At 36.4% G+C, this 25033-nt stretch overlaps 1 long non-coding RNA gene and 1 other non-coding gene across 3 annotated transcripts in view; one reads left to right on the top strand and one right to left on the bottom strand.

The window, feature by feature from the left end:
* Positions 1-1190: 1190 nt before the first annotated feature.
* Positions 1191-10491, bottom strand: LOC113419699 (uncharacterized). 2 transcript variants are annotated; one of them, XR_015747477.1, is made up of 2 exons: positions 8554-10491; positions 1191-2711 (listed from the first exon to the last, which is right to left on the bottom strand). It is a non-coding gene; the product is annotated as an uncharacterized LOC113419699 (long non-coding RNA). The 2 variants fall into 2 exon arrangements; XR_015747478.1 differs by lacking the exon at positions 8554-10491 and adding an exon at positions 4185-8545.
* Positions 10492-16096: 5605 nt separating this feature from the next.
* Positions 16097-25033, top strand: part of LOC113419626 (uncharacterized) — a 118184-nt gene continuing 109247 nt past the window's right edge. Inside the window, exons 1-2 of the transcript XR_015747476.1 lie at positions 16097-16357; positions 18793-18903. This is a non-coding gene — a transcript (uncharacterized LOC113419626). The remainder of the gene's footprint in view (positions 16358-18792; positions 18904-25033) is intronic.

The following is a 25033-nucleotide window of genomic DNA, read 5'->3' as shown; positions in this document are numbered from 1 at the left end:
TTGGGAGATAAACATTTGACACTTTCTACATCCATACTTGTATTTATATATGCTCAAGAAGAGACCAAGAATAGTCCAGAGCCACCCACTCTTAGTGAATTCAATGATTATAATTTGCAGATTCTTCTCTATCCACTTTTCCCTAGTGGCATATATTCTCAAAATGTTCTGCAAGAAAAAAAATATTCTCCATTTGCAACCAAAACTCAGGTGACAATTCAAGATCCTGTTACTGTGGATTCCTTGGCTCCATGTTCTACATAATAGTGAAAGCTTAGTAGGTGTTGAAACATTTATGAAAATTCTCTGATAAACATGCAAAATGGAGCAGATATATTGGGTGAGTTTCCAGGTATCACCCTAAAATATCTGTCAACTGGGATCCAAGGAAATGATTATTTTTGTTATTGCTTTCACTTCAATTAAATACTGGCAATGAAGAAAAGAACCATCCAGTCACATATCATCCAAATATTCCTTCTTGATCCACTTCCCACTCCCCATTTATTTACAACTAGTGAAATTTGCTGGCAAAAACCGTAAAGGAAGCCTGCTGAATATTTGTCATGATGATCCTCTTAATTATCTCAGTGGGCTGCTCTCACATATATTTTACATTTCTATATTTTTGTTGCACCACTTTTTGTTCTTTGTCCTTTTTATTGTTTTATTAAACAGAAAAAGAGGGAAATAAATCTTTGTACATCTATTTGCTATCATCAGTTACTATATGTTTCAGTTTTAAAGTTTTTCTCCCATCACAGACATTCTCAGAGGATATAGCTTTTTAAATGGATGGTTTCCCCCTTTTTAGCTGGAATATGAGTTTCAAAAATATGATATCAACTATTGTTTTTTCCCCCCAACAGGCTTTGAGATTTTGATACAACTTAATACCATTTTTGCATGAGATACTATTCAATGTCAAACTACTTACCATAAAAGATTGAATATCGCGCCCTAAGCATTAGATAATATTCATCCTCCTTTTCCCCAGAATTTTCAATCATTTTTCACAGCAAAGAATTCTTGGAAACTTTAAAGTTTAAAGTTATTATTGTTTCCAAACTTTCATCTGCTTAGTGTTGGATAGTATCTCAGTTGGATTTTGGACCATTTAAAGTAGAATGGATTCAAGGAAAATATTTCCCTTCAGTATATTAGGCTGGAATAATCTGACTCCATTAATAAAAAAAATATTGTTTTTATTATTATTTATAATAATAAATAATATTAATGGCATATGTCAGGGAAATCTACATGTGTTGTGGTCCACCAGCTGCCAGCAGTCAAGCAGCGGCAGACTCGGATGATGAGGAGGTTGGGGAGGAACTTGGGCCAGTCCTGAAGTCTGGGGAAGGCTCTGATGGATGCTCTGCATTGGAAGCAGAGATAGGGGCAGGGCTGTCTGACATTTCCCAGCTGCCTTCAGAGTCAGAGATAAGTGGGGAAGAACAGTTGGGGCCTGTTCCAGACGTGCATATGCGCAGAGCTGCCAGGACAGAACAACTGACTAACAGGGTCTGACTCGGGAAGAAAGGCACACATGGACTGAATAAGCCCTCCCTGGGGAATAAATAGAAGCAAAAGGGGAATGGTGGTTGTAGGAGACAATAGTTTGCATTTCTTTCAGAAGATTTGCTCATCATGGTTCGTGCCTTAGAGACTCCTTGCCAGGAATTAATTTACTGGAAGCTCTTGGCCTGGCAATTATCCAAGGACTGATAAATTCTTGCAATTAATCCTTGGAAGGATTATTGTCGGGACTTTTCTGTGTGTGAATGCCATGAATTCACAGTAACTAAATAAAACGGGTTTTTTCGGAACAAGGAGTCTGTTTTTTGGTTCTGCTAAGGCTAGGTCAGAACAATATTTATTTATTGAATTTATAGTGCCGCTTATTCGCCCATGGCAACTCAAGATGGCTTACAGAATATAAAACCACATTTAAAACAATAAAAACTAACAAAGAATCAAATAAATTAATATAGTACAATATAACAAAATCACTCCCCAACTCCCACCCCCTGCCCTGACGACAGATCACACGAGCCATTTAATGGGCTCCATCCCACTCTGGGTTCCCCAGGCCCACTGGCAGAACCAGGTCTTCAACACTTTCTGGAAGAGCATGTGGGCCATTCTAATCTCTGAGAGAATGATGTTCCAGAGAGAGGGAGCCACCATGGAGAATGCCCTTCTTCTGGGTATCACCAGGTGTATCTCCCTTGGGGATGGGATCCGCAACATGTCCTGCTTTCCCGCTCTGATGGGTCAGGTAGATGTGATTGGCAAGAGATGGTCCCTCAGATAATATGCTTGATAGCCTACATTGCTATTTCATTCTGTTTGGCTCTTGCATGTCTATTCTTGGTGCACCGCAGGGGGTGAACTAGCTTTGCACCAATTAGCTAGCAGCGCTTGGGGTGCTGGCTCTTCCGCTGGTCTTACCTTGCCTTGCTTCGTCTCATGCCATGCATCCAGCCAGACCCACTCCTGGCTTCCACTCTCTAAACATACAAGTTAGGTTTTTCCCACAAAGTGGTACCCATTTATCCATTCACAATATTGCATGTTTTCGAACTGCTGGACGGGCAGGAGCTGGAGGTTGAATGTCGGGGTTTCACTCTATCTCACAGAGGTGGGTTGCAACCACCAGGATGCAGACTATTTCTGGCTAGCAATTCCACCTTCAATAAGCCACATCTCCCCTGTTAAGTGAAGAAAAATATAGCTTAGAAATGTTTGCTACTAAAAATAGGAAATGTGTCTGCTGAAATAAATTAATTATATTAGGTATTCATATTATGGAGACAAAATAGAGTTCCCTGCTAAAAGAATACATGCCTAAATGTAAATGTATGGAAAATGTAGTACATTGGGCAATAGAAGTATTATAATACTAGCCCAATAGCAACCTACAGACCTTCCTAGCAATGTGTGAAAGACAGCACAGTTCACAAGTTGTAGCAGTCAAAATAAATATTAAAAATAGAAATATAAAAAAGTCATGATCGATCATATTGGAAATAATTTTTCCTTATGATGAAGACATGCATTTAGTAACTTTTTGATCATGTTCCTGAACGACTCTTCTTGGAGACATATGGTTTATAAAATTACAAGAAGCCACTAGCAGCCTTCTTGGCAAATTTGCCTTTAAATGTTCAAGTTCATGGGTATCACACATTTGTGGTGGTGAATTGCACAGATTGTCACTGCAGTCATGAAGATTTTTTTCCCTTCTGAGTTCCCTACCTTTCAGTCTCATTGGATAATCTAGTTCTACTACCATGAAATGAAAAGAAAGCTTCCTTATCAGCAAAATTGTGTACCGATAGTTCTTGTAATGACTGCCTTATACAGTGACTATTATTATGAAGGTGCTAAAAATCCAACAATTTTGCAATCAATTTTCAAATTTATGATAGTCACACTATCTCAATCACATGATCACAACTTTGAGACAATTGTGATCACTAAATGAAGACCACCTGTATTTATTTTCCTTGATTATATGACTCTCCCTTGTAATAAAAAACTTCCATCCCTTTCCTTTTGACTCTTGTAGGGTTGCCCATGGAGTGGGGAAATTCACAATTTATTATCTGATTTTATCCAGTCTTTAGAAAATAAGATGGAATATTTTTAGTATATCATCACAACCAAAAATAAATAAACCAATAAACATCTGAACTGATGTGGGTTGCCTATTTTATACATTTCATATTAGGATTTTTAAAATTGTACTTAATGTAAAAATATGAAAATATATTTGCACCATATGAATATTCAAATTAAATTCAGATGTATTGATAAAATTTAGACAAGAATTTTTAAAAGATGAAGCAACAATTATTTCTGTCCTCATGTTTTCCTGATCCTAAATTTATCCTATCTTTTTTTAAAAATAAATCTCAAAGTAGTGAACATTGCTTCTTCTCCTATTTTCCCCACAACAACCTGTTGTGGCCTGTTGGCTGCCAGCAGAGCTACCGTGTTTCTCACAAAATAAGGCCGGGCCTTATTTTTTTTTTTGATCCCTGAAAAAACAGCTAGGATGTCTTTTCAGGGGTGAATTTATTTCTTCCTCCCCGCGCACCAGCGCCATCTCCAGCATCTGAGTCGCTCCCGCTTTCCCCCCGTCCCCATAACAACAGGAAAAAAAAAAGATTTTGAGGTACCTGGGGGTGCCGCGCACTGCGTTTTGGTTTAATCCCAAGCGGCTGGGTGGGCGTGAGAAGAGCTGAGTGAGCATCTCTGCTGCTGCAACCCTTGGTGCTCCAGCCTCGGGCTCTGCAAGTTTGCAAAAGTCCCGGTGCGCAGCCCGTTCCTGCATTCCAAGCGCCCAAGCCGAGCTGCAGCTGTCCCTCTCTCGCCAGCTCCATCTCCAATAACAGCAGCAGCAGGAACCGTGGAAGTTACGGAGGCGGCTCCCCCACCCGAGAAGCAGCTGAAATGCTTCCACGGTTCCCGCCGCTGCTGCCTGTGAATAAAAGACTGTTCCTGCCCTGTTTTGAAAAGGGGTTTGTTTTACTCACGAGTAAGCAGATTATCATTTGTGATGGCTGGGTCAAAATACAACCTTGTGAAATGGACTGAGATGAGTGAGAGTGACTGGCTCAAAGTTACCTAGCCAGCTTTCACCTAAACTTGTCCAATAAACTTCTTTTGGTGGGGTGGTGGTGGTGGTGGTGAAAAAGCTTCATGCTGAAACCAGAAAAGATCTGAAATACCAGAACAGTTATGAAGTATTAAACTAGTTTTCACTTCATGCCTGAAAAAAATCTAAGACCATTGCTAGAAATAAAAATCTTAACCTTGCAAATTGCAGAGCCAATTGTAAGACTTTCTTTTCATTCCCTTTCAGTGGCCTGCTTAAAAACAGTAACCACAAGAATAATATTTCCGTTTAATCAAATGGGATGGAAATAAAGCATACATTTACATCTATATTTGCATGTTAAATAAAAGCTTAAATAGAATTGAAAAGTAATAAAAATACTAATCCAGTTCAAGACAAAGTGTCTATTTGAATCATGTTTTAATTTAAATGTTCATATAGGTAAGAGCTGCTCAACTCCGTTATATATGTCACTGGATTATTTTTTGATCAGTGATAACTTTTATATAGCAGCGTCATCCCAAAAAAGCTTAGCATTCTGTTATCCCAATAGGGAAGCAGATTATCATAACAAATATACTCTGGTGCTCCATGATAAATTGATACATCTCTGACCACAATTAATATTCATAGTTTGGAAACCTAAATATTTAATATAAATAGAGTAAAAGTTGATTTTGACAACCTAGGGTAGTACCCCATTATTGGTGGGAAAATCAATGGTTTTATGTACAGGATGGGGAGAGGATTCCTCTTTTCCCAAATCCTAAATCCTCTGGAGAGTAGGCATTTCCTAGAGCAGATGTTGGCATTGTGGGATATCCAGGAGCTGAAGCAGAATGGAGATCAAGAGATGCCCTCTTATGCACTGCCAAATTTCACAAATAACATTTATATGTGATAATCTGGAAGTCACTATTAAAATTAGAACACTGCTACTAATTTGTTAGGCAGCCTTAGGTAAACCATCGTCCTTTCCACTGCAAATCCAACATTAACATGTGGTGATAGTAGTTTATTTGTGTGGCTAGGATGAAGATTTTCAACACTGTAAGTTGACTATATAAATGGCTTCTAGACTTTCATTAGACACTCTCAAAGTAATATAGCTCTGCTTTTTTATTTTACATGAAAAACATAATTGATTTATTTTGCACAATTTGATTAAAAATCTATTAGATAATTAGGAGTTACTACCAATATCAATAATGGACTAAATGGGCAATTGCTGCCTCTTTCTGTGGAAAGAAACATGCACGTTAGAAAGCCAACTTCAATACAGATCAGTAATTTAAAGACAGATAGGCCGACAGAAAGCCAGCACAATACATTGATGCTACTATTTTAAATTTGTTTGCATGGTCTAATCAGCAGCTGAAGCATTAATACACATCCCTGGTGACTCTGAAGTATTTCAGCAACAACTGAAATTCAGCAACAAACCCTTCAACTGTCCTGTTCCAAAATGATGCGGTGGAATTAAGTGTGAAGCTTATTATCATATTCTTTCCAGAAAGTGAGGAGAGGGTTCTGGATTTTAAGCAACAAAGAATTTGTGTTGGTCAAGGAATAGGGCATTCTGTAGTTGTGTAACTATTTGTCTTTAGCTCAGTCTTCTAAGGGATTCTGATTCTTAACTACAAAGGCTATTGATCCAAGCCCACATTCCAAGATTCTGTAGATAATAAAGTAATCTCCCTCTCCTCCTCTATTTAATTCCATCCATCAATATACCTAAACTTATTCCAAACAAAAATAAATATACGATAGTTGCTTATGAACAGAAGATGTTTCCAGGAAATCTAAGAAGTGGTGGTAGAATAAAATACAAAAGAATGTTTTTGCACTAAACAAGAATTTGCTCTAGACATCAATCCTGTATCAGTGGTACTTAATTATTCTCATCGGTTACATTCCTTGTAACATTACCTTGGGTAAAAACTATTCATATGGGAAAACTGAAATATGGTTTCTTTTATAAGCTAAGAGACAAAAAAGTATTTCCTAGTTTAGTGTGAGTTATAGACTTACATACGAATGTTAGTTAACATTAAAAACTATAGTATTCAGGAAGGAGAAGTACCACTAGAACTTTCTATGGAAAACTTATTGAAGAAACAGAATTGTTTTTAAACGAAGTGATTTCAAAAAAATGTGTCAGGGCTTTCAAGCAAAATGAAAATCCATATAACTCAAAAAATTACTTGTAAGTATGAGTATAATTGGGAAATTTGATTTTGGAATACAAGTACTGCAGAAAACTATATAGGACATGTAAAAAAAATGTTCATCAAAGTATTAAATGTAGCTTTTCTTGTGGTTTTAATTTGGTTAGGATGAATTTGCAGGGAGTGTAATAACAATGGAACACATTTAATAGTATTTGGATCAGGTATAGACTGATTTCAACATTCCTTATCAGACTCAGAAAACAAAACAAAACAAGTGTAGTAAGTGAAAGAATGGTTAATAAAAATAATAAAGGACCTGGCAAAAACATGCTTTATTTGGCTGATGAAATCATATGAATAAGTTCTTTATTATCTATACCCCCGTTCCTTAAATAGAGTAGCCCACTGTGGTGTATGACATTCTGCTTCTGGATATTATGAAAGTTTCAAAATGGCCATTATGTTCAATGATTTTAAAATTCAGAATGTTAGTGCACAGATACATATCATTACACACAAAAGCATCTCTTTGGATTACTGTAAAGATTTCCTTCGGGTGTTTGTAAAAGGGCTGCAGAGAGGCAATAAGAATGCATACTTCACCCCAGCCCAATCTCACACTGACAGGAAAGCTGTATAGTGAGAATGTTATAGTGTTCAATTGAGTGTGATTACAATCTGCTGCCTGGTAGACTCTCTGGTCACACACAGTTGCTAACTCAAATATGTACAAGAGCCCAGGCAGCCACTTGTACAAGGAATTTTTTTAAAGAATTGTGGCACACATTTAGGTATTGCTGCCTGGACTCTTCTCAACCTTTAATGCCTCCTTCTTACGTTTGATAATGCTATTTCATACCCTACTATATAGGATATTTCAAAATAATATTATGAGCAATTCTACGGTTAGATTTTGGGTGGCATACACACTCACCTAGACACTTTTTTCATTCGTGCTGTTTGTATCTCATTTATTTATGTTTTTAAATTTGCTGGCTACCCAACCCCAAACCAACAAGCAGGGGTTATGCAATTTAAACCAGGATACACAATCTATGATCACAGAGTTATGTAATGATTCTGGACTTTTCACATTCACACACACCCAGACCATTTTCAATATCACCAAAAAGTAATCTTTTGAGATTTAACACAGTAAGCAAAAAATAATAATAATCAAATTTCATCAAAAAAAAGTGAAAATAAACCCTCACCTACTTTGCATTATTTTACCAGCAAATTATGCAACTATTTAAAATTAAAAAATTGAAATCAGGTAACATTGAAACAAATAGATCAATAAGCATTGGACATATATTGGTATTTTGGAAATGTACCCATGTACTGGTCTTTAAAAAAAGAATGTATTGATAGAGAACCAGGAAAAAATTAAAAATATGTTAAATAGCAAAAGAGAAATACAAAAAGAGGGAAAGGGGGGAAGGGACAGGAGATAGAAAAATTGGGGAGCATAGGAAAAAAGCTATAGAAAAAAGTAATTTCCTACTTTCTTCAACAGATACAAACATAAAATACAATGACCCCTTGGGTCAAGTTCAATATATATTCTTAAAATTTAAAAAAAAAACCTGAAAAGAGAAATTTTAAAATGGCTTTCCCATGTGACATTATGAATATGAAATTCTATTATTTCTGATGTAGTTTTCCCAAACTTTTCCCCGTTGAAATTATTTGGATGTCCTTCCGAAGCCATTTTTTAATTTGTGACATGATATAGGTAAAAAATAGATGTCTTACCTCATTATTTTCTTTCTTTAAAATCTATTTGAAACATGATTGCATCATCCATCTTTTAAAAACAAAAGAAAATACTTCATTATAATTATTTTCCCTCTTCCTTGAGTCAGACACAGAGAGTCTCCAAAGAGAATTAGAGGCACACAATGGATACCACAAACAGGAAGGCAGAAGCAAATGCACCTATGTATTGTTGCAAGACACTGGGTGTAAGAAAGAGCCAGTGTAAAGGCACGGGCTGTGTCAAAGAAGGAAGCACAAATAAAATGTTTATTTCTCATTTTTTGCAGTTTTTTTTCATCTTGAAAGGGAAGGGCTTCTATGAATCCACCAGTGATGACTTGGTTTTTCTGTTTTTACAATATAATTTATTGAAGAAAATAAACAGAATAGCCTCATCTTTTTATTAAATGAAATATGCTATAGACCCAGATAAGATTTTCTGATATCTTGTTATAGACAAAATGCAAGAAGAACAACTTATGAAGAGTGACATTAAAGAGATGGGAGGAGATTGGTAGGTTTAAGATGCAAGCTATCAATATTTTTTTTCCAAGAGAAACTTCCATTGAGGTTAATGTATTTATTTACAGCGTGTAATAATTCTATTGTATGATTTTGCATATATTAGAGTTATCCAGCCTTGCAAATGAGAATGGCAGGGAAAGCACAGGAAAACTTTTAGCTTCAAATGTTATTACAACTGAAATACTCTGGATCAGACTATTCTGGATAAGCCCCATAACTTCTTAATGCCTATCTAACATCTGTAGAAATCTGATGTAACTTAACTAAACTAGCATGCTCACATACTGAATACTACCTGGTCTCAAATTCTTTACAATAGCAGGCTGTATCAATTTTTTTCACCAACTAAACCACAAAACTGCAAGTTAATCAACACATTTTCAGTATAAATTTCACATAATTTTAGTATAGTAACTGCATATACCCAGCAGGTTAAAATTCTAAAAAGGTATCCAGATTCAAAATAGAAGATATTCTGCCTAGGTAATCAATGAATTAAGTAACTGGCTTGCAGTAAGTGACAGATCAATTAATTGCATTTTTAAATGAACCATTATTATATCCACACATACAAGATTGCTTGCTTCAATTACAGAACAAAAATAAAATTACAATGTCAAAAAGAATATTTGACAAATTGCTAGAAGCAAGCATTACATAGCTTGCTCAGAAAAAAGCACTAGCTATGAACAAATTAAAATGCTTCCCCTCTTAAACTCTACTATTTTCAGCCCGACAAAGCTCTGCACATTGGCAAAATAAAAATAACTGCCTTTCTCTAATAAACAATAGCATTATTTTACTATGTGTGTATGATGGATAAACAACTTAAAATTAATTTCATAGTTTTCCTCATGACAAAGGCTTGGTGATGGATTTTAAGGATCCTCACAAAACATCTAAAAACTGAAAAACTCCAGGAAACATGGCTCATAGGATTCAGGGGGTGGGGCAGAGCAATGGCTGGAAAAACATTCTGACTTTAAAACTGCAACACCTATAATTATAGAGGCGTCATCACCTCCATTTTTTAAAAACTAACAAGCTGTAGTCATAACCTGTGTACACCCTTACCAAATTCTGCCAAGCATTCAATCACACCTGGGATTTAAGGTTTGAAAGGGGAAGGAGTTTCTCTCTGTTTGTCTTTGCACTTGTAAAACAACTACAGCAGTAAACAATTCAAGAGCAATTAACAATTGCATAGGAGGTAAGGAATAAATCCCACTGCTGTTATTGTCAGAGGAATTAATCACATTTTATAGAGCTGGCAGACTGGCTTAAATCAGCACAGCAAAAACAAGACAGTCCATCTTTTTAATCATAAACATATGTTTATTCAAGTGCTTTGGCTTTTCACAAATGCCTGCCTGTTCTTTTTTTTCCAAAAAAAGTTGAGCAATCCTAACATCTCTTACCTATTGTAATTATTTTTAAACATTTTGCTTTTACTCTTCATGCCTTTTGTTCCAGTAGGAATGAAAGGCTGGGGAAAAAGGCAAAGAAAAAATTAAAACAGGTTGACAAATGTCTCTACCTCCATCCTAAGTCTCATATATTTACAACTAATTCATTTTATTTCAGGTAGATGAGCTGCAACATGAAGCTTATATTTATATTGGTCTTTTTTCCCTAACAATTTAGACAATTTGGTCTATTCTGTAATAACATGGTATACCTTTCTAAGTATGATCATAGATTATTTTTAAAATAAATTTTATCAAAAAAATTAACACAGAATAAAAAATTAAAAGAACTAATATTTAAAATGAAAAAAAAAATCTGAAAAAGGAAAAAAGGACAAAAATGCAGAAATCAAAGAAAAAATATATAAAGTGACTTCTGATTTTGTTTTACAGCAGTTGTAAGTATAAATATAAAATAACAATAACAGCATTGTTTACATTTTCTCTAAAATCTATTATTTTTATTAGAATCCTCAAAACCGCAACATTTTTTGTTTCCTGCAAAAAAATCAGCAAGAGGTTTCTTAAATTTAACTATGTTCTATCTCTAATTAAACAATCTATTTGGTCATTCCAGCAATTTCCATTATCTTCACTACTCATTCCTCCATAATGGATAAAGTCAAATCTTTCACCTTGTGCTTAGTCCTGCTGGAATCATCATACATAGAAACACAATTCCATATTTTTTTCCAGCTGCTTATCCATCAATCCCAAAAGAAAAATCTTTGGTTTTAATTGTATTTTCAAAATCTATAGTATTATATGTAATTGAATGCAATGTTTTCTAGCTTTTTCAAACAACCATCAAGATTAGAGATTATTCTTTAAGTACATCTAAATTATCTTTTGCCGTACAAATATTTATTTTTAATGGCTTTCCTCTTATTATTTAAAATATAATGAAGTACTTTGCTCCTATTCTATAAAAAGTGTATCAGTCTTTCTTAAGAATTCAAATCTGCAGTAATTACTTTTATCACCAAAAGGTGGCGTCATATTCCCATATCCTTTCTTCCATACAAAAATCCTTCCTGTTTTAATTTGCCAAAAGAAACTTCCATTTGATTACTGATCAAGAAATTAAAATGTGCTCTATGAGTGCAACGTGACAGTGTTGAAAATGAACAATATGTTAAGCTGCAGTTAAGATCCCCATTAATATCTACCAAATGGACATGCAAACCTTCATCATTTTGGCTGAACAGATATTGGAATGTAATATCTCATAAAAAATACTTATTATATTATGGTATTTCTTATTCCAAAATACAAATATTCTACTATCAAATTTACACTACTAAACTGATTTATCAGTAAATGCATTTGAATTCATGTGGACTTATTTTTTTATTATATTATATTATATTATATTATATTATATTATATTATATTATATTATATTATATTATTATATTATATTTATTATATTATTATATTATATTATATATATATATATATATATATATATATATATATATATATATATATATATATATATATATATATATATATAATGTTTTCTGAGGTTTTCGGGTATTTGTATGTGGATCTTTGGTTATTCGGGTTTTCTCCCGCGTAAAATTGGAAGTATCCTGGCAACTGCAGCTTAACATATTGTTCATTTTCAACACTGTCACGTTGCACTCATATAGAGCACAGGATACTTCCAATTTTACGTGGGAGAAAACCCGAATAACCAAAGATATATATATATGAAAAATAAGAAACAATAAATGAAATTTTAAAAATTAAATTAAAATTTATTATGAAACAGGGAGCTTGATGGAAACTTCCAGCATCCTTATATCCATAAATTTTCCTTATACAGGGCACAAATACTATGTCAATATTTTATCCAAAAAACTTTTGCTCTCAACAATAACAAAAACTGAATCTCATAACTGAAATGACTAAAGCAATGCTTAAATTCTACAATATCCTTTCAGACTCAATATGAACTGTTTGTTTTAATTGTAATCCATTGGACATGTATATTTTGAATCAATTCCTTTTACAACACTCTTCATAGTATTAAAACTAAACTGAGCATTTTGGAATGAAAATGCAAAATATTTTTTAGTTCGCACAATAAGTTCTTTAACCTATGAAATTTACAGGGACATAATAGTAAATCTATATTTTATTACATTAATCAAAGCAGAAAAATGATTTAAACAACACAATAAGCTGGTGCATAAAATCGTGCATTTTAGTGTTAGAAAGACTCTCATGACATATAAAAATCATGCAACTAATAAAGCATTCTGATAGCTATTAATCTGATCCGGAAATGTCATCAAATTTTAGGAGGTAACCTTTGTTATTGGCAAGACAAATGTAAAATTGTAGTGTGCTTTACAATGCAAATCTAAATTCAATTTCTTATATATAGTGTATTAATCAATGTAAGAAATCAACATGTCTATTTATCCCATTTGACATTATACAGAAGAAATATGGAAGTTAGTAGTAATATTAATAGAACTGAAAAATGTCTGTTGAGTTCAAGAAAGCCAGTATGTGGCTTTCTTGAACTCATTTCATTATTCCATCCTTTGAATAATTAGTTAGGCCACTACACAATTGGACCAAAGGCCTAATTTAGAAACATACATGAAGCCACTAAAAATTTCCCAGTTTAAGAATTAATGCTGAAAAAATTATATGGAAGATGTTTGGGTCCTATGTGGTTCTCAATCCTTGTAAAAGTTGCCCTTGGCAAGATAGGCAGCATATAAATTAAATAAACAAGCAAGCAAGCAAATATTTTTTAGAGAATGAGGTATTTTCCCAGATCAGTACAGGTAGTTTCTGTCTTCTTTCATGCACTCAATGAGAAATGTAATCAACTTGTATTAGAATCAACATGGAGTATATGGAATCCAAAAATACATGAGAATTTACAAAAAAAATTAAGATTGAAGTGGAATACAATTCAGACCAGAATTTATTCTAACCCAAATACTAAATGTTTATTATTTCCCCCCCAGAAGATAAACAGATTACCTGGTTTAACTTGAAATATACTTATTTTAAATTGTTTTCCCAAGTAGACTATTATTCTAATATTGTTAATAATATATTTAGACTGCCATTGTTCGCAAAGCCATACATTTATAACTGGTTACGGTCTTACACGCACATTTACCAAGTTCAAAGTTATCTGCCTTCTATTCATTGTTCAACGTTCATTCAAAATTAAGCATTTGTGGAAATGCTTCAATGTTGTAAATTTCCAGTGGAAAATTTAAAACCAGGAAAAAATAAATAATAAAAATTATTTAAAATATAAGACAAATATTTTGGTAACTGGGATCCCTTTCCATACATGATGGGCAAAGGGGCATATAAGTAACAGTCACATATGCAAAACCAAGGACTAAGCAAAAATTATTGTGCACGAAAGGTTTATATGTTCAAGGGTTAAGGTGTAGGCCTTTTAAAAACTTGCATATAATGGAACCAGTATTTCACTCTAATACTTACCTGTCATAGTTTAAAATGGGCGTATTTATAAAACTCCTATAAGATAGGTGTAAGAATAGATTATGGCTATGAAAGTGTTTTATTAGGGATCCATTCAGAGCTGATACTTATAAATAGTATAAAATGAGCAAATCAGTCTTTAGATTATGCACATCAAGTATAGTGCATTGTTTAGTGGTTAAACCACAGGTCTGAGAAACGGAAGCAGCTTTGAATATTACTCAGAGCTTTCCCACTGACTCATTATGTGAACTTGACACAGGTAACAGAACCTTTTCTATTCGATTTATTTATCTATAAACATAATGGGCTACAATTCTGTATTACAGGACTAGCTTGGATAGTTTCAGAAATGGCTTTGAAGAGCTGATTACTCATATATATTAGAAAAGATATTGATTTTGCATTTTTTCAGCCTGTAAAAGATTGCCAATAGGCTAAGTTAGGAGTATGAAGGCCTTATTGCTACAATTAATACAAGCTATTTACATTAGGAAACACACACGTTGAATTCAGAGTGTTCGCAAAACGCCTATCTTGTCTGCTCCTAGAAGTGACTCTTTATCAAGCTCATCTAAGCAGGGACACACGTGTTGAAATGTTAACCCTTTCTGCCTTTTAGGGGGTTATCTCAGGAAGAGCTAAGTTCAGCAAATTTGTTTAGAGAATTGATGTTTGAAGGATGTAGAGGTAATTCCCTGGCAAAGAAAAAGTTCCTTCCCATTATGTCCTACCGATCTTATGAAAATCTTATGACAAGAAAACAAACTTTTTCTGGAGTATTCTTGTACTCCAAACTCTTTTATTTCAGAATGGATACAGAAGCAGGTAACTTAGGTTAAAATCACACGCGACATGCTAGCCTGTGGGTCAACTTTCTAGGGAAAGCAGGGAAGCCATATAATACCCAGCCACTTTTTCCACCACTCTCAAAAACCAAAACCAGGAGGAAGTTTTGTTCTTTTGTTCTCCGGGAGCCTTTTTTTTTTTTTTAAAGGAAGACCTTGGGTTGAAATGCCGAGATTCCTTCCAATCGAAGAGGCTTTCCTCACCTCTAGAACAAACACGCACAAGGGCGGCCGGGCGAGCGAGCCTCAAGAGATGGTGGACGAGTCTTGTTTCTTTGCACACTTGCGTTTGTCCTTCTAATGAACTTTCACCTCCCGAACTCTCCTCTTTTCATTGGGTAAAGTGCAAGGGGCAAGTGTGGGGGAGAGAGCGCGCCGAGAGAGAGAAAGCAGAGGGGAGAAGAGGAAATTGGCTCGCGCAGCATTTGCACTTTTGAATTCCTTCCCTTTCACTCTCCTCCGTCTGTGTGTTTTGTTTGTTTGTTTGCTTGCTTGCTTGCTTGGGGGAGGACTTCGGATTCCTTTTTCGGGAGATCTCGAAAGGATCCAACAAAGCGAGCCTAAGATTATCTGATTGAAATCGCCTCACCTCTCCCAATCTCAGCCCCCCCTCCCCCGCGACCCCTTCTGTTTGCTCTTCTCCGGGCTGCCGCTTTCTTTTTGCAAACCCTCCCCACCTAACCCCCGCCGGTCTAGTTTCCTTGGCTTTTCTACCCTCGCTCCCTTTTCTCCCCATCTCTGCCTCTTTTTTTCTCCGGCAGTTTCATTCCCTCCACCCCTCTCGGGGCTCCAACACCTCTTTGCCGCGCTCCGTCCCCTCTGCCGCCTTCTCCTCCCCCCCCTTTTTTGTAAACGCGATGTATCTCTCCCCCCCGCCCCCCTTTTTGCACTGAGCCTTGTTTACCCAGCAGGTGGATGTGACGTCAGGGACTCATAACAGCAAAAAATAACAAAATCTCCCTCCGCGGGGTGTTATTTTTCCTCACCCTTCTTCCCCAAAAGCGTGTTTTTTCCGCGCAAAAAAGCTCCACGCTCCCGCGGCGGCGACGCTCGAGGCGCTTGGAGCACCGCCGCGAGGAGCCAGGACGGCGGCGGGGGATCCAAGTGAGCGAAGAGGATCGCCTTTCCTCCCTCCTCCTCCTCCCTCCTTCCCTCCCTCCCTCCCTGCTGCTGCTGCTGCTGCCGCCGCTGGATTGCCTTGCCTTGCCTGGCCTGATTGCTGCTGCTGCTGCTCTCCCCTTTTGGAAAGCTAGTTCCCGACTCGAGCGGAGGGCTCTATTGTTATTTATCGTGTGCCTGTGTTGCACGCTGTGCCTCCTGCATGGGGCTGGCTGGCAGGCTAGAAAGGGAGAGAGAAGGGAGGGAGGGTAGGACGGAGTGAGTAAAGGGAGGGACAGACAGACAGACTCACTCACTCACCCGCCCGCAGTGGGGGGAGCCCCTTAGCTGGCACCGCCAGGCCGTTTCCAGCGGGTGAGTTTGCCATTTCGCATTTTCTCATCCACTTTTAAGTCTCCTGTTTGTTTGTTTTTAACCCCCCCTCACGTCTCCTCTATAAGACCCCCTTCCCCGGCTCGGACCCCCCCCACCCTCTCTTACCTTTCCACACGTGCCTTGGCATCCCCCACTTCTCTCTCTCTCTCTCCCCTCCCCCCTCAGCGCCCTAGCTTTTGCATAAAGCCCTTACAGACGCAATGGGAAAAAGCTGCGACTCTTTCACCTCTCAGGCTCTTCCTTTTTCTTTATGTCCCATCTGTGCACCTCATTCATCTCTTTCCCTCCCTCCCTCCCTCCCCCTTCTTTCTTCCACGCGCTGGACGATGCACACATGACCCTAGCAAGTTGGAAGCCGCTTTTGCTCTCTGCCTTCCCCGTGTCTGTGTGTTGAGCGCGCGCGTGTAAAAAAAAAAAAAGACCCTCAAGCGGGAAAAAGGGAGGGTGGGAGCGATCGGACCCGGGCAGGGTTTGCTGGCGGGGGCGGGTTGCGCTTCCTTTGGTAACTTGGGGCACTTGATGGCGAGGAAGACGGGGAAGAACTTTTAGTCGACTTGGAACAAACTTTTGCCCCGTATGCATTTTGCTTTCTCTTGCTTTCGTGCAGCGAACTTCAATGAATAGGCCTTTGGGACTTACACCTTACCGGCTCACTTTAACTTGAACTCGCCGGTTTTCGTCCGCGCGCGCGCGCGCACACATATATACACACACACATACACGGGTCACAGTTCCGTGCTCTTGGTCGAGCGTGCGCGGTTGCCACCAGGCTTCCTTTCCTACCTCTCTCCATCCCGAGGGCTTGTATGAGTGTGCAAACCACAGAAAAACAATTTGCCAGTTCGTGCACTCCGAAGCGCTCACTTAATCGCGCGCCTATTAGACTTGCATTTAATGATACACAACAATCAGACCGATTGAACTGCTAATGCCCCACGCCAACCGTAGCATATTTCATTAGAAAGACACCTTCGGACTAGACTAGAGGTTAGAAACACTCCGATTATACACAAGTGACAAAGCCGACACAGCACTAACCTCTCTCGTTTCTAAAACCACGCCGGCCAAACACTTCAGCGTGCGATCGGTAATCCACGCTCGCAATAGGACTGGAGGCGCGCGGAAATTAGTAATTCAGCGCACAGAAAATACCTTAAATCCAACGAAAGGAATAGCAAGAACAGACGCCGCAAATTTACACGTTCACGCGCACGCATGCACACGCTCCCGCTCTCACGGGCAATGTAAAGAATGCGTGCAGGTATGTCGAAGAGTCGTCGGAGATTTCCCCCACCCCTCCCCTCCGCCCCGTGTCTGGTGGTCGGCGTCGGGCATAAGGAGAACTTCCCGCGCAATGAGTCGCGCGCCTTTTCTCTTGTTGAAGTAGCGGTCGCCGCACATTCCAGGAAGGCACGCTCGAGGGAGCCCCAGACGTGCTATTATTACCCAAGCGCTCGGCAACACCCGTCCACAACGGACGGACGCATCCTTCACACCAAGCAGCATCAGTGACTTGGTCTCCCTCTTTTCTATCTCTCTCTCTTTCCCCCACCCCTGTCAATCAAAGTCCCATGCTACAGTACCATAATCTCGCCCTGCTGTCCTTTAGCCCCGTGCCTGCGCTAAACTCCCTCAGTCTGGTCTCTTGTACCTGGTGCTGGTTTACTGCTGCCGGACGTGCCGAGTGTTTCGCCGCCGGCGGTGGCTGTAGCGAGCCGAACGTCTTCGCAGCCAGCGAGAGTTTAGGAAAAGTTAGAACAGGGCGCTGCAACTCCAGCTGCGTGAGCTATCCCAAGCCCAGTACCCGGGCCCTTTTGCTTTTCTTAACTCCCTTCCGGGGCCATCTCGGTGCCCCTCCACCTGTTATTGGGTCTTGCGATGGCGGCAGAGCTAGAGTGATTTTGAAGCGTGACAGTCCCCTACCCCAGCACGATCTTTTTTTTCCCCTTTTTCCTTTCCTGTGCTTGGAAATGAGAGCAGGTCTTTCCACCTCACCTTCCAGGCAGCGGCTGCTTCCCCGCCTTGAATGCTCCGGTTCTAGCCGTCTTTTGACCTGCAGTTTCCCACATCCAAGCATCTTGCCATGATTTGCTTTTGGGGCATCACATCTGCAAAAAAAAAACCCAAAACAAACCAAAAACCCCAGCAGATTTCCAGCTGAATTTGGAGGAGCGGTTGAAACAGGAGAATGAAAGGGAGACTGTGTGTGTGTCACAATTTTAAATCCTATTACTAGGGCAGAGTTCTTGATTGCCTTTCTTGCAAGTGCTTTCCAAGATACCTCCCCCCCAATCCCTTAAATACAAGCATATATTCTCCCCTCCCTCTTCCAGGTCTTCGCCTCCCTGTTTCTTAACCAAAATCTATTTTGTGGAGACTTACTGAAAGTACCCTTGGTTTCTTCTCGACTATAGAACACAAAGTTTTTTGCCTGCTGGAGATCACAGGAGCAACAAGAGCCCCCCTGAGTTAGGAGCTGGGTGTTGACGGTGGCAATCACACCATTACAGAGCTTTTTTCTATAGGTAAGTATAAGAGAACCAGTGGAGACTTTAAGCAAAAAAACCCGCTCTAGGATAACAATTGTGAATCATTCTAAAGAACAAAAAAACCCCCCTCCAATTTGCCAGATGTGTGGGCTTAGATTTTTTTTTTTGCTTCAAACCATGGAAATGAGAGAAAGAAGGATTGCATACAGAATGTAACATCCTTGTTTTTAAGCTTAAAATTAGAGTTCAGGAGTTTAGCAAACAATATAAATACTGTCATAAAAGATGATGGCAATTGTCTCCTTCCTCATTTCATCCCATCCCGCTTGATAACTATTAATTATTTCCAAGTCATTGTGTTCTGATACTGCTGCTAGCCTGATTCCTAAGTGTATTGATTTTGCAGTGTCTACATCTGATGGTTTAATTTTTTACCCCATTTTCTTAAATAGAATACAAGCAAGACAAAAAGTGCAGGAAAAACTATGGAAGACAGTGGCCCAGCTTATGTTGGTTTCAGTTATGGTAGGAATGTTGAAGTTACATGCCCAATATGATCTCTGGAATGTCTATTGATTCTGTTTAAAAACATTCCCACTTCTTTGGCAGATAAATTGAGTTTTTAGAAGCATATTGTTGCTTTCAAATACCTTGTTCTTTGAGACTGAGAACCCTTGGAAGTTTCAGGTTTCATTTTTGATCAATGTTATGAATACATAATAGGATAAAATTTACATATGGTGTGTAGGTTTGATACATGGAGTGTTCATAGGTTGAATTATACAATTTAAAGATGCATACAATTTACTTCCTATTTACTTGGTAGTTTTAACATTTAATTTTTTTTATTTGATTTTTATGAAGTCACAAAAATCTCATGGGAATTTTTGTTCTATTATAGATAAGTATAAGGAATACTGCTAATGCTATTTGTTTAGTGTAATTGCTTCTACTTTTAATTGTACAATGCCAAAGAGGAAAGGAAACCTTTTAAATATTCTATGTTTTTTTATGAAGAAGAAACAAGAATTTTCCAAGCTAAAAAGAAAATAGCCACTGAGTTCTGTTAAGGTCAGAGTGAATCTGGGGGAAGAATTGCAACTAAGAGGATTGTAAAAGAAATTTGGACTGTTTCAAGTTATGTGTAATTCAATTTAATGTTTTAGTACTATGCAGGATGAAAGAATGAGAGAACCTTGTCACTTTTGTACAAAATGTGTCAGCTACAATTTCATTGCAAAAAGGTATTTCAGCTGTAACTTCTTACATTGGCAGCATTCTTTCCTTTCAGTCTTTTTAGTCATTGTATGGGAGAGGGATGGAGGGGGGGAGTCACTTTTTTTTTTTAAAGTAAACAGCTTCCAACAAGTGAACCTTGACAACCCAGATTAGAGAAGGCAGCAGAGATCAAACAAAGCTGCTGCCGGGGCTGTCCTTAAAAGCAGCTTCACTGAAAGATTCGGACTATTCGATCAGGCAGCAAGATTTCTGTGTTCAGTTATGCAGAAATGGACCATTACAAACACTTGGTTACTAAATCTAAAGATAACTTGGAAGAAAGCTTATCTGTATTGTATTGGTTTTAGATTTTTAACCTAATTATTATTTGAACGACTAGTTAATTTAAAGAAAGGCTACTCCTGATTGGACCGAATTACTTATTTTATGCTCCACTGATGTGCAATTGTCTTTTTATCTCCAACACCTTGAAGTGCAAAGATGAATGCTTGTGCTCTCCAGAATATATAAAAATGGTCAGAAAATAAAAGTTTAGCTCTTTGGTTATAGACTTTCTGCATTGTCAGGGAAGGCAGACATTTTGCAGGCTACAGAAGTGTTCTAATATAGACTGGAATAGTTTCATTTTCCATTTTTTTTTGTATTTTGTAGTTTTAGAAAGTTGAAGAAATAATTTTTGAAATTCCAGAACATACTTGTCTCACTGATGGCTATGTACCATTTTTTAAAAATTAAAAGTTGCGTTTACATTTCCCCCCAAACTTTGCAAGTATTACTTATAGTGTTTTATAGATTTTGAATGTTTAAAAATAGCTTTATATATAATTGCCATGCAATCTTACACTGGTTACTCAGAAATAAAATACATTATGTTCTGAGGGCTTTACTTCATTTATATTAAACTTGTAGTGTAAGCTTCTTTATTCAGTTATCAGGGAGAAAACCCATTGAAACCAGTGGGATTCCCTTTTGAGAACACTAGGATTACATTACTACTTTTTTGAAATATTTTAAGATTTCTGTAATTGATTGTTTTAATGATGTTATTTTTATTATATTCAGACTAGTTTCTTGTCATTATTATTACAAAAGGCATTTCAAAAATTACAAAACTCCAATTTGCAAGTATAGGTAAATTTGAAATACAAATTATAGATGGCTATTAATGAATGAGTCATCAGCATTGCTTAAGTGGTCTTTTTCATTAGTATTTCTGATTAGAAAATAAACACAAATTCCTCTTGTAATCTTTGTAATCCTCCAAACATTACACTATGAGGGTTTTTAAAAATTATTTGTTATCTGATAAAGCATATGTACAAAAACATACATATGGCTCTTCTGTCATTTGTGTTAATATGTAACATGCCTGTCTTTAAAAAGCTATAAATTTAATCTTCCTACTTTCAGCATTCCTACTAACCAGTATTAAAATAATTTATTTCTGCTCTGCTAAGAAAATTGAGCCAATTCCTTTCCAGGACCTTATTTTTAAGGTGCTTTTGTAATGTAAGTGCAGTACAGTTTATAGGTGAAAGACCTCCATTTAATAGGTTATATGTGATCTTTTACACATTGATAATAATGCAATAATGAAATCCAACATCGTGTTGTCTTGTATTTGGAAAAGAGTTGAACTTTTCCAAATTGAACATAGGTACTGATGTTCTTGTGTTCTGCTAGTCTTTCTTTAACTGAAAGTTAATGGGTATAATTTATGGCAATTCCCATTGATTTCTTTGGAAGGTAAATTATACCTCCTGAATATTCTTTTATATGAATACATCAGCTATTCGATACAATTTAATTCATATGCAAACCTATGAAAACATCTCAGCAAACGATTTCAGCAATTGTGTTTTATATATATAAGTCTTCAATGAATACTTTTCCAGGTGTCCAGTGATATATAGAATGCAATAGTGATTTTCTTTCAAAATATTGTAAACTTTATATAATGATAGTCCAACAGTATAATAGTATAAATTTGTTTATGCTTCTATACTAAAATAAGCTTTTTAAACTCCAAAAGGGAGTGACAATAAGTGCTACTTCTGTCTTCAGCTGTCATGATGGTCTTAAATTATAATTTTATTCACTGCACTAAATTTTGAATTTTTTTGACACGGCTCAGTAAGATTTCATATATACATTTGCACGCATGCTTGTATAATTTTACAAAGCAACAATATAGCTGGATACAACTTTACCTGTTTTTGAATGGAACAATGTTTTATTGTTTTGTAGTCAAAGGAAACTGCAGTATGTTCCTTACCCCGTTTTCTAAATCACACTGTACTGTTGTAGCTTCTGGCTTTTTAAAGTAGTATTATAAGAACGTCAGATTTGTGTGTGTGTGTGTGTGTATAAGTCAAAGAGTTAAGTTAAGTTCAGAATTTATTATGTAAATAAGTAGTTTTTAGTTATCTGAACTAATTATGTAAATCTTCTGACATTTCTTGGGAAATTGGAAGGAGGTCCAGAGAAGGTCTTTATTGTATCAGAGAGTGTAACTTGTACTTTTTTATCCTTTCAAGTTACCTCAGATCATTTTTAGTGAATTGAACAATTTCAGGTAAAAAATGCTTAAAGACAACTCAAAGGAAAAAGACACAAGTTCACTCTTAACTTTTCCTTAAAGCTGTAACACTATTTTGTGTTATTGGGCCACTGTGGATTCAATTCCATTTCAATTCCAATTCCATTCAGTGATATTGAAGTTCTATATCATTATAATTTATAGTTGCCTTGTTACAAATATTAAGGAATACGTGTCATTCTGAAGATATATCTGTTTTAGTATATCACTGTTTAAATCTTGACGAGTATCCATGTTTCAAGCTGTGGCATGTGAAGTACAGGAAGGATGCCAAGTTCTTTCTAACTGCTGTCAGTTATATACAGTTCCAGTTGGGTTCCATTTTTCCATATCTGAGACAAAACCTTGACACCAAGACCCCTTATTTGGGTTCCAGTTGTGAAGTAAGGCAGGATTTACTCAGCATCAGATTAGACTGACACTTAGTGGGCTTTGTTGCAGTTACATTATTTTCTTCATCAATTTTTAATCACCATTATCTTACAGAACATGCAGTAGCATAATTAGAATACATAGAAATTAGAATAGTAGTCAAATGGCAGAATTCAGCATGTGTACTTTTAAGGTAGAAGGTACTCATATTTTCAAAAAAAATAAATATGCAATCAGTGTTTAACATAGAAGCCCTAATTCTTTGCCCATGATTATTAGTTTAGTTAGGTTGCTTGCTTGGATTGGTGTAGTGAAGATAATAATTGATGAGTATGGTTCATAATATATAGAAAAATATATGGTATTGAGGATTGATGTCTTCTTCGAGCTACACATTGCTAAAAACTATAATTTCTTAACTGGAACAATAATAGAATTAATGATTCAGGGACAATAGCAGGAAGAAGTCAATAGGTATGTGCAAAATAAAATATTGAGGATTTCAAATTAAGTAAACAAAATTAAGCTTAATTCTTCTCAGTTTTATTATTTGATTAGTCACTATTAAAAAGAATTTAAAACAACTCAATAGGATTTGAATATAGACTTCTGCATCCTAGTAGGTAATTATGAAAGTTGTACTTCTAAGACATCTGGAGGATAACTAGGTTGGGAGAAGATGCTCAGTAATTGTGTAATTATTATCCATGAGGTCCAAGAACAACATGGCAATTATATGAAACCCAGAAGTTGTGAATGTTTCAGCACTGGAAGTTTTAAAGACAAGATTGGACAACCATTGTTTGAAATGGTATAGGGTTTCCTGCCTGAGCAGAGGGTTGGACTAGAAGACCTCCAAGGTCCCTTTCAACTCTGTTATTCTGAAATTAAAGTACAGATTTTGGTTATGCCTTTTTAATATATGTGGCTTTCATAGATAAATTATTAGATATATACAATGTTTTGTATGAAGAATATTTGTATATGAGTACACCAAATTACTTGCTTACTGTTAAAATATTTACCCAATAAATTTCAAAAGTGAAAATAATTTCTAGGATTTAATAAGGTCTTTAGTAGCTTTCCCTAAAACCTTTTAAAATCTCTGTCATTGTAAGTAATTTTTTCCATTATCAGCCTTTCTATAATGTTTAAAAATATCTCAATTTAGTGCCTTGAAATTATAATTAAGTTGTAGTAATTTAAGATTATTGCAAAAGTGCAAAGGGCAGCAGACACTCTTTAGAAGTCTCATCTCAATGTTTAATACTACTTAGTCATGAGGTTAAGAGTTTCCTGAGTGTAAGTACTTACAGGAACTGAATCATAAACAATATTTATATTTTATATTCTGACAACTAATAATCTATTTAAATTGCATTAAAGTATGCATGTTAAATTTAATTAAAGATACAAATAGGATTGAATCCTATAAATACTTTGCCAGATCTTGTAAAATAGAATTCATATCAGGAAATATTTACATTTTGTCATTTATATTGAAATACGCACCTAAATATTCTAACTATAGATTTTATTCAAAACAACAACTCAGCAGCATATTTTCATACAAAATACTAGCAATGCAAAGTCCAGTTTCAAATGTATGTTTTACTTTTAAGAATTTATTCTGAATTTATTCTGAAATGTTGGTAGTCTTATGATTATATTAGGTTTTATTTTCTCAATATAGCAATGTTACATATTTTGTTTTATGAAATATTTTATGTTGTTGCCCTAAGATTATGTTGCACTAGGTTTCAAAAGTTAGACATAGTTCTAGCTTTCACTACACTGAAAGGCACAAACAAATTCTGAGCACAGTCTCATCACAATCATAGTGATAAAGCCTTATTTTTTTTATATGAGTAACAGTTAAGTCCATCAGGATTTTTACCCAAGCACTTTCTGGAATAAAAGACTTAAAGATCATGCAGTGAACTCTCTGAGAGTAAA

This window comes from Notechis scutatus, chromosome 2 (genome assembly GCF_049901735.1).
Source record: "Notechis scutatus isolate UNSWTSFEM ecotype Mainland chromosome 2, rNotScu1.2, whole genome shotgun sequence".
NCBI lineage: Eukaryota > Metazoa > Chordata > Lepidosauria > Squamata > Elapidae > Notechis > Notechis scutatus.
Note: the sequence above shows the minus strand (reverse complement) of the source record. Positions and strands in the feature narration are given on the sequence as shown.